The sequence below is a fragment of the Panthera leo genome, chromosome D4 (genome assembly GCF_018350215.1).
Source record: "Panthera leo isolate Ple1 chromosome D4, P.leo_Ple1_pat1.1, whole genome shotgun sequence".
NCBI lineage: Eukaryota > Metazoa > Chordata > Mammalia > Carnivora > Felidae > Panthera > Panthera leo.
In genome coordinates this window covers 26,107,420-26,124,460 of record NC_056691.1, presented here as the reverse complement: position 1 = coordinate 26,124,460, position 17,041 = coordinate 26,107,420, and positions in this window count along the sequence as shown.

Sequence of the window (17,041 nt, the reverse complement as noted above, 5' to 3'; positions counted from 1 at the left end):
GTGCCCAACACTAGTCTAAGCACCATGGATACAGCAGTAAACTAGGAAGATCACAGTACTGGACCCAGGAATTTTAAAGTGTATTGAAAATATGTGTAAGAAAATATTTATATTTAACTAATTAATTATAGTTCTGACAGTATAATAGCACAATAGAAGAGCACAGAGTGCCAAGAGAGAAGATTGAAATTAGACCAAATTAAAGAAGGGCTTTAAGAAGAATTTCCAACCTGCTTGATGGGCCCCATTGAGTCAGCCAGATTTACACCAGAAATTCTGAGCACCTAGCACCATGGTTTCCCAAAGTACCTGTGAAATCTTCTCTGCTAGCACTTCCTCTCCCTTAATTACATTTGAATTTCCAGAATAAAGTAGTTGGTAAAACAACGTATGTCCAGACTTCTCTAATTCTGCTCTGTAACCTTGAGTTGGGGAGAAAGGGTGGTTCCTTTTCCAAACTTCTCAGTTTTGAACATCCCGTCCCTTTCTTTTGTCCCCTCAATTCTAAGAGTGATAACTGTTTCCTGATGTTTTTAATATCTGGCTACTCCACAAACGTCTTTTTGTCTTTGGTTCTTTCAACGATTTTATAATCTCTTCTTTGCATTAAATTCACTCTAGTTCAAATACCCAACATGGTTTCTGCTTTTTCAATCTGATCCTGACTGATAACAAACGTCAAATATATGTTTCAATCTCAACTGAACTTGATCTCTGTATGTGAAGCAGCTTTTGTATAAAGATATTGTTTGGGGGGGGGGGGAATGGATTCTGGTTAGAGCTCAGCCACTATTTCATAATTTGACCTTAAGCCAACCACTTTGCCTCTGTGGGTCTCTATTTGTTCATCCACAAAATGAGGAGTTGAACTTCATCACCTCTACTTGAACTTCATCCACCTTAACATTCCATGGTTCTGTAGTTTAATCATTTTAGCTTCATCTCAGATTTCATGTGAGCAGTTCACTAGATCTTCCAATTCTCTCTTTAGTGTATATCTTTATATCTTCTAATAATTTTAGAAAATTCTTCACACTTACAGGTGTTGTTCTTCCTTCTGAGAGCAACCTCCCTAGCCTACATGTAGTTAAATCATCTCTTGACTAGACTGTTTTCTCAAGGAGAATTTAGCCATCCTAGACAAAATTACTCCTTTTTCTCTAAGACAGCTTAAGGATTGAACATCTTGGTTCAATGAACTCTTAAACTCTTCTCCAACCCTCTGAATTTTGTGCTAAACCATTTTCTCTCTTAGTATGAAGCTGCACGTCTCAGCAATTATTGCTGGCATGTCAGTATTCTGTCTACACACTCTTCTTGACATGGAGCAATAATAACAGTCATAAAAAGAGTAGACCAAATGTGTAACAGATGCCAAGTGCAAATTGAGGTGAATGATTGTGGATAGAGAACTGTCATCACCTACATCACAAACATATCCAGCTGGTATCTGAGACATAATTTACATGGAAATGTGGAATACACCCTCAACCTCTAGCACTAAAGTAAAATAAATATTGTATTATAATGTTGATGAAACTAATAATACACTCAGGATATCCCCCACCAGTTTCAAACATGTATGCCTTTTCGAAATTGGTTCACCTCTATGCCAAATTAGCCCAATTCTTATGCTTGGGAGCAATACCAAAATCTGGGGCCAAAATGGCTGAGACAGTTCTGTGGTCCTCATCAATGGACAACATCCTTCCATTGGGCAACATGTGACTTTCACTGGTGCCATAACAACAAAATTAGAGATCGAAGAGGATGGCAAAGAAAAGAAACAGAATTTAGTCTTAGATTACATGGGTATTTTTTTTTTTCTATTTCCAGGCACTCTGTAGTCATATTTTTTCTTTGATTAGTAACTCTAATTTCCAGGAAATAACAATGGAAGAATGTCAATTTTTCAGTGTCCAGTTTGGGTCTCTCAAAGTGTTTTGGTTGGACTTTATCCATTGTCCTGAGAGGCAGTAGATGAGGAAATGCACATACCCACTGAGAAGGCTAATCTTTCTCATCTGTGGGTTGAGTACAAACATCACCAATAGTCTTTTAGGGGATTCTTTAAGAGCCACTTAATTCCTTTGACAGCTTACCATTAATTGGGAAAAGTGTCAAAAGGAAGAAGGACTTGAGTTTGGATGCCAAAAACTGAGAGCTCTTTTCCAGCTTTAGATCCATGAGGTAGGACAATGCTTTATGTTATAATATTTACTCTCATTTTGGGGCCAGAGATCTTGATTTCTTCTGTTTAAATTTTCATCTTCCAATTATTTTCCTTTCAAACCTCTCAGGGACTCTTCTGTCTACCCAACAAGTCCTTCCATGAGATACTCTATCGTGAAAGAGTTTAGAGTTTATTGACCTTAAATACTATGAACAGCATTAATGGCATCGGTGTTCTTGGTCTTATTAAATGGTGTTTATATGAGTGTTTGGGGTCACTGGTGATCCACGGGGGGTCATAGCACCCTTCAGGAAGAAAGAGACACAGTATTAAGCATTGGATCCCATTTGCAGGTCCAGACAATATTGTTCAGCAAATAAAGTTTTTCTTCTGTCTATTGGTCTTCTTTTTTTCTTTTCCCTTTAGGGATCTCTGATCTCTTTTCCTTTTCTCTCAGCCTGGTATCCTCATTTTCACTCTCCCTTTAAAAATCTCCTCTCAATAATGGATCTATTAAACTCATTTACACTGAGTTATGTAGGGCAGATGGGACTTAATGTGTCCATTATCATAATCGGTTGGAATAAAAGATAAGAAAGCATGATAGGGCAAGTGCCCAGAGTAGTTCGCATTTAAAAGGAAATATACTCATGAGTGGAAGGAGTAAGTGTCTAATTAGAAAATGGAATACATCAGTGCATTGGTAGAAATGTTTTAAAACCCCAGAATCATTCTACCTCCATGACCATCTACTCATGGTTCATCTTGCCCAGTTCTGAAAATCTCCAACTGCAGACAGCAAAACTGACATCTCCAATTCCAGAAGTTTGGTATTTTGGATGTCCTTCACTCTGAATTGACATTGTGACAATTTGTATCTCTCTGGGTGGAGATGATCCAATTTTACATGGGAAAGTCACTGGTATCATTGTATATGTCACTGATATGCTAAAAAAGCACATAATCAAACACATTTGATTTTTTCTTCCACCTCACCTTTATTTTATTTTTAATTTTCAAAAATGTTTAGTTATTTTTGAGAGAGAGACAGACAGAGTGCGAGCAGGGGAGGGAAAGAGAGACACAGAATTTGAAGCAGGCTCCAGGCTCTGAGCTGTAAGCACAGAACCTGAGCTGTAAGCACAGAGCCTCACATGGGATTCGAACTCACGAACTGTGAGATCATGACCTAAGCTGAAGTCAGACGCTTAACTGACTGAGCCACCCAGGCACCCCTGCCTTTAAAGTATATTGTATGGTGAATCGTTTATAATACCTCTTGATGAAAACTTTTCAGGTCCCTGGACTTTTTTAGTCATTCTTTTGTAATAGACATCCTTAAAATAACTTTAAGTCATGGGGACATTCTCTCCTAATAATCAGAATGTCTAGAAGACATTGATCAAACTTATGGAGCTGATTTAAAGTGAAATTATCTCTGTATTTGCAACTCTTGAGAAAAAGTAGGTTTCTCAAGCTCTCAAAGTGGTCCCATGAAACCCCCTTCCTTGGGCTTTAGGTAAAGAAGGTAATATCCCTTCCCTCACTCCCTTGGGAAATTAGAAACTTGGAATGGCAACAGTTCTTTTTTAAGGAAACAATTCCATCTCTTCACAACATGTCCAATTTTTCTAGCCTTGGCATTGCTGAAGAGTCAAGAGTATGCCACTAGTTCTCTACCATTTCTTTGAAACTTATGTATTTGAACATTTGTCCTGCACTCACTTTGATAAGTGGAATTTATCTTAGAGATATTTTAGTTGAAATTAAGACAGGAATAGTTCCGCTCTAACACCTTCTTTTATCAGTTAACTGTTCTTTCTCTTAGTGGTTTCAGTTTGTGAGTTGGAGTTGGGTAGGGTCCCATGGATCAGAAATATTGATTACTTTCTATTCTGTAGCTGCAAGCACAGAATTGGTATTTTATGTCCAAACAATGGCTACACGGATTAAGAAAGGCGGCCATTGATTAGACATCTGTTAGATATCATAGGGACTTGCATTTGCTGCTAATTTAAAATTTTCCTTTCTGCATTTAAGTTCCATGGGACAGTTTGTAGTCTTTATAATCATGGATCATGTTTCTGTAAGTGTTGTTCTTAATCTCTGGAAAAGCAAATATAAGAACTATTTTAGTTATGATTTTACAGCCATGTGAGTGAGTCATCTTGGATACAGATCCTCCGGTTCCAGTCAAGCCTTCAGATTATTGCAGCCCCAGCTAATATCTTGACTACGATGTCACAAGAGACTCAGAATCAGAACAATTCAACTAAACCTTCTTTTGAATTCCTGACTCATAGAATCTCTGTGATGATAAAGGGTAAAAGCCTCTAAGATATGAGGGCAATTTGTTATGCAGCAGTAGATAACTAATACACCTCTGAGCCAAGCAATATTTTTTGCATGTCTCTGAAGTGGAGACTCATTGAAGTTGAACTGAGCTGAAGAATCATGCAGAGTCTAGTGATGGTTTGATCACATTAGGAGAAGAATTGGTTGGCATAGGAATAGAGTCTGGGAAAGCCACAAACAGCAGTAAAAAGTATTGGAGAATTTTCCAGTGAAGGTCACTGAAATTATTGAAGGAGGCTACTGGTAACAGGAGGTTTTTTGGGGTTGATAGAAAAGAAGAAAATAGAACATATTTTCATAAGGGCATTTTCATTTACCAAAAATGGAATCTTAGGGGCATTCACATACTAGATTTGGCAGTGAATGTATTCAAAATAGAAAAGCTTAATTCAAACCCAGTTTGAATGTTCTAGCAGATTTGAGGAATCCCTATACTTGCTCTAAGAAGATTATACTTCTCTAGTGCCCCAGGGTCTTGCACGATCCCTTGCACTTCCCTTATACCCTGCTTACATCTAAGTGATAACGAAGGACCTAAATAGGGTCTTTATTAATCTTTCCTTGAGCTTCTTAATTTGAGAATATCATCTCTTTCTTGCCGGTGGAGTCCTTAGAGATTTTCTTAAAACCCACAATATTGTCTCTTTGTCTACAGGCAAGCATCAGGCCTTATCAAAGGCAGGATCACACTACTTTTATTTGAGTGTCAAGCCCACAGTATGGAGTTAATACAAGTTTAATAAATGTGTAAACAAACTCAGAGGAGGTAGAATCAAAACACATAACAAGAAGGAAGGGAGGGAGAGAAAGCATGTTCATCACAGAAGCGTATTCTATATGAATCTAAGAAGTAATACACCCCATCTCCAATATTATGGAACTTGGGAATAATATAGAAAGCTGCATATCTTTCAATTCTTTTCAGATAAAACTTGACCTATAAGGTAAGCTTTGGGTTTAAGAGCCATGCTTGGAAATCAGGCAGATATCTCTGAGTCCTTTTCTCTTTCCAGTTTTATAAACTTGAGAAAGGCATTTAAACTTTGGACCCTCACTTCCTTCATCTACAAAATGGGGATAACAATACCTACATCTAAGTGTTGTTATAAGGGTTTGATGAGGTTATGTTTGTAAATCATTTAGTGTAGGGTCAGACACTTGGGAGAGTGTAATAAATGAAAATGTTGGGGGTTTGTGGGGTTTTGTCAAGGCCTTATGATTTCCCCAAAGACATAGTAAGTTGAAAATTAACTCAACATAAAAGCTTAAGCCAATGTATGCAGTGGATAATCTTTCCTCCTTTATCCCACATTATAAATATTGTACTCAAAACATGTAAGTCATGCCTGAGTCCCATACACTTGTCCTGATTACTCAATCAATTATTATGCGTTGGGCATTTCTATCCTGTCCCCTTTCCTGTGTCAGCTACACTTCTACCTTAGGGCCTTTGTACTTCCTGTTTTCTCTGCCTCAAAAGCTCTTCTCTCAGATATTAACATGTGTCCATGATTCACTTTGCTCAGATTAATATACAGACATAACCTGTTCCCACAGGTCTTCCCCTTACCTGGCATTACTTTTTTAAATAACCCTTATTACTATCTGGTATGTAGGCATACTTACTTCTTGGGGTATTATCTGTCTCTCTAATCCCAATGTTAGACCGAGGAGAGCAGATATTTGCTGTGTTCTCTACTGAGGCCCAGTTTATAGAACAGTGCCTAGTACCTAATGGGTACACAATAAATACTTGAGGAATGAATGACTGAATAAAATTCTAAGAGTTATAAAGATAGCAGTGTGTGACATGACACCCGAATGACAGCTTACAGACTATCTCCCTGCATTTGTCAACTTGTTTCTTCCCACCTGGAATATCCTCACTCCAAATTATTACATCCATATTTTAAAACTCCATATGTTTAAAGTTAATCTTCCACTCCCAGCCCCAACTCTCAACTTTTCCCAGAAAGACTTGTCCATTCCATGCAATTTATATCTCTGACATTCCTTAGGACAGATCTCGATCTTGATCAATGAGAAATAATTAAACAAGAGAAGCTTTGTGGCTGATTACCTATATTTAGGAAGGATACTCTGTATTTTGGTAGAAGCAATGTCTATTAAATGTCTTCAACCCAATAGTTTTGTGAATAATTTTGTGAATAGTTTTGCAAAGAGCAATTATCTGTAAACTCACCTGGTGTTTGCAACTTTGTCTTCCTCTGAGACCCTCCTGTGCTGGCCCCATAGGTGAGGGGAGACATATAAACTGGCCGACTCAATTTCCAATACATTCACTTTCTATTTAGATAAGAGAGAGAGTATATGTGCTGTCAAAATTCTATTCCAGACCAAGGAGACCTAGAGTATTACTCAGTCATCATGCAAAGAGAGGTGATGGGAACATGAGGCATTTCCCAAGAGCCATAATTAATGAGTTAATACATCTTTGACACCAGTCAAAATGCACAAATCTGCAACAGAAAGATATGCTCAAGCCACATCCCAATTTTTATAGTGGGTGGTTCATTTCCACTAGGGCTGCTTAATGTTCTGACATTTGCTGGATGAAGACACTGGTATTTCTTCTGTTGACAATATTTCTACCTCTTCTTTCCCTTTCACTCCTGCCCTTGTCAAAACCTCTTTGGGTCAATACTCAACACTCCTTTACTCAACGTGAGAAAAAGCAACAGAGGAGGGAGAGGGAAAGTTTTGTTTAATACATGCTCCAGAATGTTTAGTAAACTTTTGAGGATGTGAGGGTGATCTGGCTGCTACATCTGTGACCCCTTGATTGTCAGGGTTGATTCGGCTGATCTGGCTGGCTAGGCAGCTGTCCATTTCCTCTCTCACTGTTCCATGTGCGTCTCTCCCAAAGCTGCGTGCTCAGTAGAAGAAAATGACCTTCCCTGATACAGGAGGACTGTTCTTTGGTCAAGGGTATATGAGTAGCTGACTAGCTGCACTCCCCTACTAGAACGTCCAAACAGGCTCTCAAGGCCCATTTTTAGGAGAACATAGGGTAGTCAAACTTCCAAGACTCTGAACACATTCAAATAAGGCATTGCAAGTGGTAGTCTGCCTTTCGAAGAAGAAGAAGAAGAGAAGAAGAAGAAGAAGAAGAAGAAGAAGAAGAAGAAGAAGAAGAAAAAGAAGAAGAAGAAGAAGAAGAAGAAGAAGAAGAAGAAGAAGAAGAAGAAGAAGAAGAAGAAGAAGAAGAGGAGGAGGAGGAGGAAGAGGAAGAGGAAGAGGAAGGAGGAGGAGTTGAAGAAAACTTTTGAGTAGAAAGTACAGGTTTCCCCTGCTATCTGAAAGTACAGTGTCCCTACGAACCCTTTCACTAACTGAAATGGTGTAAAGCTAAGAAGCAATTACCATTAATTTATATGGAAATCTTTTGAGCGTTCCCAGACCCCAAAAATAACCTCTCCTAGGCTTTTCTGATACCCTAGGACACATCTTGCTAACGGATGCACAAAATAAATTAAGATAAAGCACAGATGCTCACAAACGCATTCAAAGCTCTGGCAGCTCGATGCTGAGTGCTGAGTGTGGTTTCCCGGAAGGAATGGGTGGGGCTGCTCTCTGCTTGGGGTGCATTGCTGTCTTTGTAACGGTGCACTGCCAAACAAAAGCTAAATGCTATTTTTGCTTCTGCCCTTTTTTCAAAAAAGCAAAAATCCTCTTGGGTTTTCTTTCTGTTAGCGAAAGCCAGTACTGATGTGATCTTTCGTAAAAGTGAAATGGCGTTAACATGAACTTTCAAAAAGCAGGGGGTACCTGTGGAGTGAAATGTCTTCTAATTGTACTGTATACTTGCCACGCAGTGAATGTTAATTTCTGGGCAGTTGGTGCTTTGCATAAAGGCGGGATATGAGCTCTTACTGGTTGAAAACCCAGAAAAGTTACCAACCCAGGCGCTATGTCTTTGGAAATTCATTCCCTCTAGAACTTTTTTCCAGAATCCCTGAACATGCAGCTTTCTGCTTTTTCAAAGACCTAACCAAAGGATTTTGATCATGAAGAGAGAGGGCAGGTTCTCCCTTTCACTGAAATTACAACTTCTTTTTCAAGCTCCCAAATCGGGCATTGCTGTGTGCATTGCCAGGTTTTGGTTATGTAAGGGGATGTTAAAATGGAAGCTTTGGTAGAGACCCATAGGCACTAAATATCAGATATTGAAGTGAGTTGTAACACATCAGATTGTAGGATTTCAAAGAAGAGAATCAAAAGTCAATTGCTCCCCTAACCTCATCAGGACTATAAAAGGGTCTAGATAGGTAGAGATAAAGGGAAGATTTGTGACAAGATGTCTTTGAAGGGAGATGTGCTGACACCCAACACCCCTTCCCCAAGAGAAGGGGCAGGGGAGCCTCCCTCTTTAGAGAGTGGCTGTAACGAAACGACTCTGAGAGCACATCTTACATCCTCTGAACTCAAGAGCACACCGTGGTTCTTAGATATGGAATTTTGGCTTACTATTAAAAAATAGTCCTAGGGTGCCTGGGTGGCTCAGCTGGTTAAGTGTCTCACTCTTGATTTTGGCTCAGGTCATGATCTCTCGGTTGGTGGGTTCGAGACCCGTGTCGGGTTCTGCATTGACATTGCGGAGCCTGCTTGGGATTCTCTGTCTCCCTCTCTATCTCTGTGTCTGTCTCTGTCTCTCTCTCTCAAAAATAACTAAGTAAACTCAAAAAATAATCTTTCCATTTCATCTCCATGGCTGGAGTATACCTCACCTGCCCTGCGATTTGTCACTCTACCATGTGATTTGATTTGTAATGGGACATTAACAGATGTGATTTGAGCAGGGTGTGGAATATGCTTGCATGGTTGGGCATGCACTCCTAGCGCCTCTGTTTTTGTCTTGATAGGAGCAACATGCCTGGCTAGCCCCCTGGTCCACAAAGAGTGAAAGACACGGGGAACAGATCTTCCGCTCCAACCAATCTATAGGTACAAGAACAAATTTTGTACCCCCCAAATCGGGGGTAGTTCACTATGCGGCATCATCGGGGTTATTGCTGGCTAATATTTTTGACTGTTTGATGGTAGAGAGAAGGGGAGCTGCCACCTGCGATGTCGGAATTAACCCCCATGCTAAGCTTATCTGAAGACACGTCCCAGTGTTTCTGTGGATCGGATGTGTGCTGCGTGCCGGAAGGAGACTTAGCATGGGGATGGTGTCAAGCAAGGCTGATGGATTTTGGCTGGTAAAGAAACAATGGTCCCTTATTCGATTCAAACTCTTTGCTACCCACATTGCAAAAGCAGGAGTAGCAAATGCGCTAGTTTTCTGTGTCCCTTGTTCTGTCGGACGACACCAGAGCAAAAGGGGCTGGATGATTACACGAACGATAAAGCATTCTTGGTGCTGAAGAGCCCGCACCCTGCTGTAGCTAAGCCGTTTTATGGCCTGCGGCTGTACCCTAAGTGGGAGTGAGACAGAACGCCTCATACCTTGTCGGAATCCAGGAGGCAATGAGGAATTGTCTAGTGACAGCCTCCCGGGAAGATCAGGAGGCAAGTGGAAGATGGTTCTTGCAGCAGCAGCTTCCACACCACGTATTATCATTAGTCTTTCAGCTTAAAAAAAGTGTTTGAATGGACGGATCCCAGAAGTATTTTCAGATTCCAAAATTGCAAGCAAATTTTTGAGTGCCAAAACGAGATCTGCTGTAATAATAAAAAATGAACTAGCTCCTTTTATAATTATAGAGATGATCAGAGATCTTTTTAAAGGCATAGCCATGGATAGACGTAATCACGATGCAAAAAAAAAAAAAAAAAAGTTTCCCTCTGCTTGTCCAATGTATGTATTTTTCTCACAAAAAGACTTGCTTATAGGCTCCTGTGAATACAAGTTCTTCTAGATAAAAGTTCAAAAATGATAGCAAATTTTTGCAGAGACTCCATGGTTGAGTTGGACTTTATGAAAAAAAATAGGGGAGATAATGCAAATACAAATTTCAGTAAATATTTGCATAAAAGTGCGAACAGAGTTGAAGCAAAGCATAGACAATTCTATGGGAGATTTGGGTGTCCTATCCATATTTTGCAAAATGTTACTCAGACAGCATCTGATATCTTTGCTATTGACATCAAAGTTAGGAAATTTTTCTTGTATTTCAGGCATTTATATTGTGTGAATTGAGCAATTAAAGGATCTTTGTGATCCTGTTGGTATTTAGTATTCTTCAAATACTCTCATGTTCAAAAAGCCTATTGGTTTCTCTTTAACAAATGTAATTGTGAGAATCTCCAGTTTTATTTGAAGCTCCGAAAGCAGATTTTAATTCTGCAGGATAGGTCCTCCAAATTCTTGTTGACTTTTTAAGTAATCTATTGAATGAAGTCGACTTATTTTTTTCTTACAGTCTCCAATATCTCTTTAGCAATAGGATTATGCAAATTGAAAGAAAAGCAAATAGTATTATTGAAGACTCCATGGCTTACAGAAACTCATTGAATGTGTTAAAGAAAGAAATGACAGAAAAATTTATCTCTTTAAGTGTCAAGGCTGTTCTTAAAAAGACAAACTTACTTATGCACAGGAAAAGAAATTCTGACTTGAAATGGATAATTATCACAGCCATGACTTGCCATGACTATCTTTTGAAATGGGTTTTATCCCCTGAAGAATTCAATGATGTTATATGGATGTTACTAAATACTCTTACAGCATGTGTAGTGTTGAAGAAGAAGGGATTAAAAATTGATGACCGTGATCTTTTTTTGTTTTTGTTTTTGGTCACTGGACACTTAAAATATTGCTCAAAAGGGGCGCCTGGGTGGCGCAGTCGGTTAAGCGTCCGACTTCAGCCAGGTCACGATCTCGCGGTCCGTGAGTTCGAGCCCCGCGTCAGAGTCAGGCTCTGGGCTGATGGCTCGGAGCCTGGAGCCTGTTTCCGATTCTGTGTCTCCCTCTCTCTCTGCCCCTCCCCCGTTCATGCTCTGTCTCTCTCTGTCCCAAAAATAAATAAAAAATGTTGAAAAAAAAAAATTAAGAAAAAAAAAAATATTGCTGAAAAGATTCAATGTAATTGTGAAGAATTGAAAAGCAAGTTATGCCAGGAAAGATGGCATTATATGTTGCAGGAAATCACATTTGAGGAGCATTTCTTAGAGTTGTTACCTTTCTATAAGCGCATGGTTAGTATCCTGGCCCATAATGTTAATGTTGAGCATGGCTTCTCGTTAATGAATGTTCAGTGGACGAAAGAACAAAGCAAATTGGACGTGACCACCATAGAAGCTAGATCACAGGGACAGAACCAAAAGCGGCAAGAAATTTTATCAGCAGATTCTGCTGAACAGGTAACTGCTCAGGCAAGCCAAATCATCAGAGAAATACAATTCAAGGAAAAAAGTATGCAATTTAGATCCCCGTCAGCTTTATCAGATAAGTGACAAGTAATTTTTAAGTGTAATATATACCAGGCAATACATCTTTTAATCGCAATCTACAATGCATGGGCAGCTCAAAATAATTAAAATGTACTTGGGCATTACATGCTTTTATTTGCTTAATCTGACAACTATAAGGAGGGGTCAGACGGAGGGTGACTCGGGGCTCTCCTAAGCTATCTAATTTACTTAGGAGCCAATCTCTGGCATAAGCAGAACATCAGATGAAGAGGTAACCCCTAGAAACTAGAGGTAGCCTAGTCCCACAACAGGAGGAATCCCATCATTAAAGATGGCCTTACAGCCCTGCCTCACAGCCTGACTCTGGAAAAAGCCAAGTAGACTGTCAATGCACTTGTTGTCAACATTTCTCAACACCTTGCAGGCTTTTCTTAAAGTCACAATTTACATAAAAGTCATTTCTGGCTCTTGCTGACTGAAGACAAAGTTAGCATTGAACTCTGGAAGATGCTTCCCTCAAAGGAGTTTGCTTTGAGCACCAAGGAGGAGTGTGTAATCCATCCGCCCAAGGCTCGCCCATCCCCGGGGGCAGTGGAGGAGGACTCTGGGTTGCATTTTTAGTGTTTCTTAAGAAGCAGCAGTACTTCCATTAACATATTTCCTAGTTAGAAGGTAAACTTCATTCATGGAAATGTTCTGTAGGGTTTCCTTTTTTTCTAAAATGCTTCTCCTACTGGTCTCTCAAAAAAATTACATTTTCTGTTCCTGTTTTAATTGTACACCAAGAAGCCTGTTTCTGTGTCCTGGCATGAGCATGGGGTTTAGCCAAATCCTAAAAACATTCTTTTGCCTGCATGTTACCATTAGGAAAGGTGATAAGGAACAGCAAGAATGGCAGCAGGTGGGAGTCAGAGCAGAAGTAGGACAGCACTTCTGTATCAGATTCTTCAACAAGGGAAGATGCCTGGTGGCACTAACCGGGCGCCTAGAAGGTGCCTTGGAGGCAACTCACCAACCTGAGTTGAGCCTTAAGGAGTGGAAGTGAAATTCATGACACACTAGTGTAAGGAAGAAAAGAGAAAGAAAGAAAGAAAGAAAGAAAGAAAGAAAGAAAGAAAGAAAGAAAAAGAGAGGAAGTCAGGAAGGCAGGAAGGAAGGAAGGAAGGAAGGAAGGAAGGAAGAAGAGAGGGGGAGAGAGTAAGAAAAGAAAGAAGGAAAGAAAGAAAGAAAGAATGAAAGAAAAGAAGGAAGGAAAGGAGAGGAGAGGAGAGGAGAGGAGAGGAAAGGAAAGGAGAGGGGAGGGGAGGGGAGGGGAGGGGAGGGGAGGGAGGGGAGGGAGGGGAGGGGAGGGGAGGGAAGGGAAGGGAAGGGAAGGGAAGGGAAGGGAAGGAGGGAGAGAGAGAGAGAAAGAAAGGCAGACAGGCAGGCAGTCTTTGGTGGAAAAAGCAGTGGATTGATGCTCTTACAAATTTTTATTATGACTGGTCTGAGTTCAAGTGTTTGCCAGAAAAATATCAGCCCCTTCAAATGTGTTTCTTCTTTTGAAAAAGAGGCGTAAGGAAGGGATGCCCTTTTCACAAAATTGTGTGAGAATTAAATGCACAAGGCCCTCAGTAAATGTTATGTGTCTTTCCTTCCATTTACTCATGTCTGTATAAAGTCATTCAATCTACAAACACTTATTGAACACCTACTTTACACCAGCCAATGAAAAACAAAACTGCAAGCTTCAAAATAAAATATGTGTGTTTATTTGGGGTCTTTGAGATTGCAATCTGTTAGATACACTTTCGACCTAAATGGAAAGCGAGCTCCCAAGAGACAAAGGAGGTTAGAGTTTTTGCAGAGGAACACAGAATTTACATAAGTTGTTTTGAACAAAATGTGATTGGTGCTGGTGTAGCTCCAGTTACACTAAACTCTATGTGATTGGTTGCTAGGCCTGGCTTTGGATGGAAAGCCTGCTTATGTCCATTTCAACATATAGCCCATGTCCTGGCTTTTGGCAGAGGTCAGCAAAAATGCCAAGAATTTGAGACAGATGATGTGCATGAGCCCCACTTCTTAATGCCCTCCCAGCTCCATTTTAAATAACCCTCTTAGCAATGCTTACCCCATTTTATTTACTCCTTTATCATATGTGATGGCACTCTTCTAGGTACTAGACATACAATGAGGACCAAACTCTACCCCCTCCAAGCAGTAACCCCCAAACCCATGACTGTCACTTTCTATGGCATTTATACTGGCAAATGAGACAAGCGTGAATTAGACCTTAGACTTCAGAATATAACTGGGATGCTGGACGTGAAGGGAGATTATGATGCTGTTAGAATATTAGAGGCCTCAGGTAAGCTTTCACTGAGGAAGTTAAGACCGAGTGCAGATTCACAGGATAAGTAGGAGATAGCTATGCTAACAGGGGCTAGTGTGTGCAATGTTGGGAGGGAGCCGGGGGGCACCCCAGGAAGGGAAAAAGGCCAGCAAGGATGAAGCAAATTGGAAAGCTTAAAGTGCGGCGGGTGAGCAAATGGGTTGTTCTTATTCGCAAAGCTGAAGTAGCTGATATCGGAACACTCTGATCAGCCCTCAAATTGAATGCGTACAGCTTCATGCTCCACTACACCGACCCTTTGTGGACTGACTCAGTGCACAGCAATGGATTAGATTTTCTTTAATGGTCACTCAATTCAATTATTCATTGACCAAAGTAACCAGATCATAAACAATTATTTCAGTCTTCTTAATAACACATTAGCTTGATTACAGCAATAATTGCGAAAGATGACCCAGTTAATTTGTTTAGGGGAAAATGGGTTTTCCCATATATGTAGGACTTAATGTAACCTAATACGGTTTGGTTAGAACCTAGTTGGAAATGGAAAGATGTGTTCATGACAAGCTAGTTTAGGTTTTAAAATTATGTCTTTGTTTATGATCTTGCAGTACTGATCTCATATTGACCTGACGTGACCTGATATATTATGCATGGCTTTCAGGGTCCAAGGATATGTCCATATATCTGTCAGAGAACCTTCAGCCGAAGTACTAACCCTGAGTGTTTAACAGAGCAAGATGCTATGTTACAGTGTGAGAAGGCTACGATTGTTTCCAAACTGTGTACCTCCAGAGATAGTTGGATAGATCCAGCCTGAGATTTGGAATCACCCAAAGTGGGGTTTTGAATCTAACCTTGGCCGTGAGCTGTGTGACTTTGGACAGATGACTTAAGCTGTATGGCGCCTTAGGTTCCTCATCTGTACAATGGGGATATAATTCCTATTTCTCAAGATTAGATGAGACCAAATACGCAAGAGCAGATATCTAGTAAGTATTTACTGCTCTATCTCCTTCTTTTGTAAGATGAGCCAAGGATCCTGAACATGCATGGTGAAGAAGGAGATGACCCGAAATGAGAGTTCTCCAGGGGAGAGAATGTCAAGTCAGGGACTCAAGGAGAGAGGACAAACTCTGGGCTCAAAGGACTACGTCACCCAGCGATGGGGACATCCATAGCGATTGCTATTACACCCATTGGACCTGTCTGCAAAGGGGCTGACATGCCTGAGAATCAAGGAATAAATCAGGAATATGTGTGGCTGAAAAGACCCAATATGCAAACAGCTGTCCTTTGCTCTGGACAAAAAGCAGGGCTCTGAATGTTGCTGTTTCTTCAGCCCCAAAGACACCAGACTCAGAAGGCCCGAGGAGCACTGATTTGCCAGAAATGGTGTGAAGTTATTCTTGTGCTCAAGAAGTCTACCCGGGGGAACTGGCTGTCCCTACTGCCATCAGCTGAGAAAGAAACAGAACTCACATTCTGAGACCAGTGTCAGTTTTCCAAGATCCTACAGACTCCTCGGGCCGCCAGAGAATTCTGTCGGCGCTCGCTCGGAGCTGGCTGCAATCTCTTGTTAAAATCATGATCCCATTAGCCGTGGAACTATTAATCTTCTTATAGACTGTTAGACAGAAAACCACAGGCAGTGAAATAACAGCTGGTTGGGGGTGACGAAACTTTAAAAGGGCACAGTTGAGAGGCCCGGAGCGAAACCACACACCAAAGCCCAGCCTTCAGGCAACAAACCCGATTACTATCCCCCATAGGCTGGCTGAAACTCGTCCAGAACTGGGAAGATCCACAAGGTGGGTGTGAGAAGCCTGAAATGCCCTGTTACTCATGCCACTCACTGCTCAAGCCCTGGAGGAGTCAGCCAAAAACTAAAATCTCTGAGTTCACAAAAATTCTGACCAGCTTACCACACATCTCTCTCCCTTCACTTCCCACACTTATCCTTGTCAGTAACAGCACGGGCACTGGCGAATTGCCTGGCGAAAGGTCTGGGTGCAGGTTGCAGAATTTCTTTTCTATTGGGACTCATATTTGCTCTCAGGGCAATTTTCTCTGTACCTAGCCTGGGCTTTAGCTCTATGCTGGCATAAACAGTTACATTATTTAAGCAGAATTTAGTCCTGTGAGTCCCGGCACTTAAACTGAGGATAACAGTAGCCAATCGGGTCAGCCACAGGGGGATTATAGCTTGAAGGACAGGACCTCTGCCAAATTTCTGAGCTCCCAATGGCTCCCAGTAGTCTCTAGGCCTGGATATGTAAGTTGGATTTGATACAGATGTAAGGTTACTCAGCCTTCTTCCACGAGCCAGGCAGAATATCAACGAGAAAAAGGAAATTCCAATATTCAGCTGCAAACTGTCACACCACGGGGCCGCAGAGTATAGGGGCAAGAGTATGCCTTGAGAAACAGCCGGTAGAGCCTAGCATCTTTGGTGCCCGGCGGCATTTTCCTAGGTGCCTGTGAGAGCTGTATCATGGTAACGACTCAAGGGTTACCTTATCTATTTCCCAGGGCTTTGCTTTCTCAGATATTTTCCTTTTATGATTTGCCAAAAGAAATCTCCTGCGTGAGGATGTGGAACAAGCCTCCTACATTGCCGATAGGGCATGCACTTTGCAAAAAAAGTCTGGTAGTTCCTCAAAAAGTTAAACACAGGGGCGCCTGGGTGGCTCAGTCGGTTAAGCGGCCGACTTCGGCTCAGGTCATGATCTCGCGGTCCGTGAGTTCGAGCCCCGCGTGGGGCTCTGTGCTGACCACTCAGAGCCTGGAGCCTGTTTCAG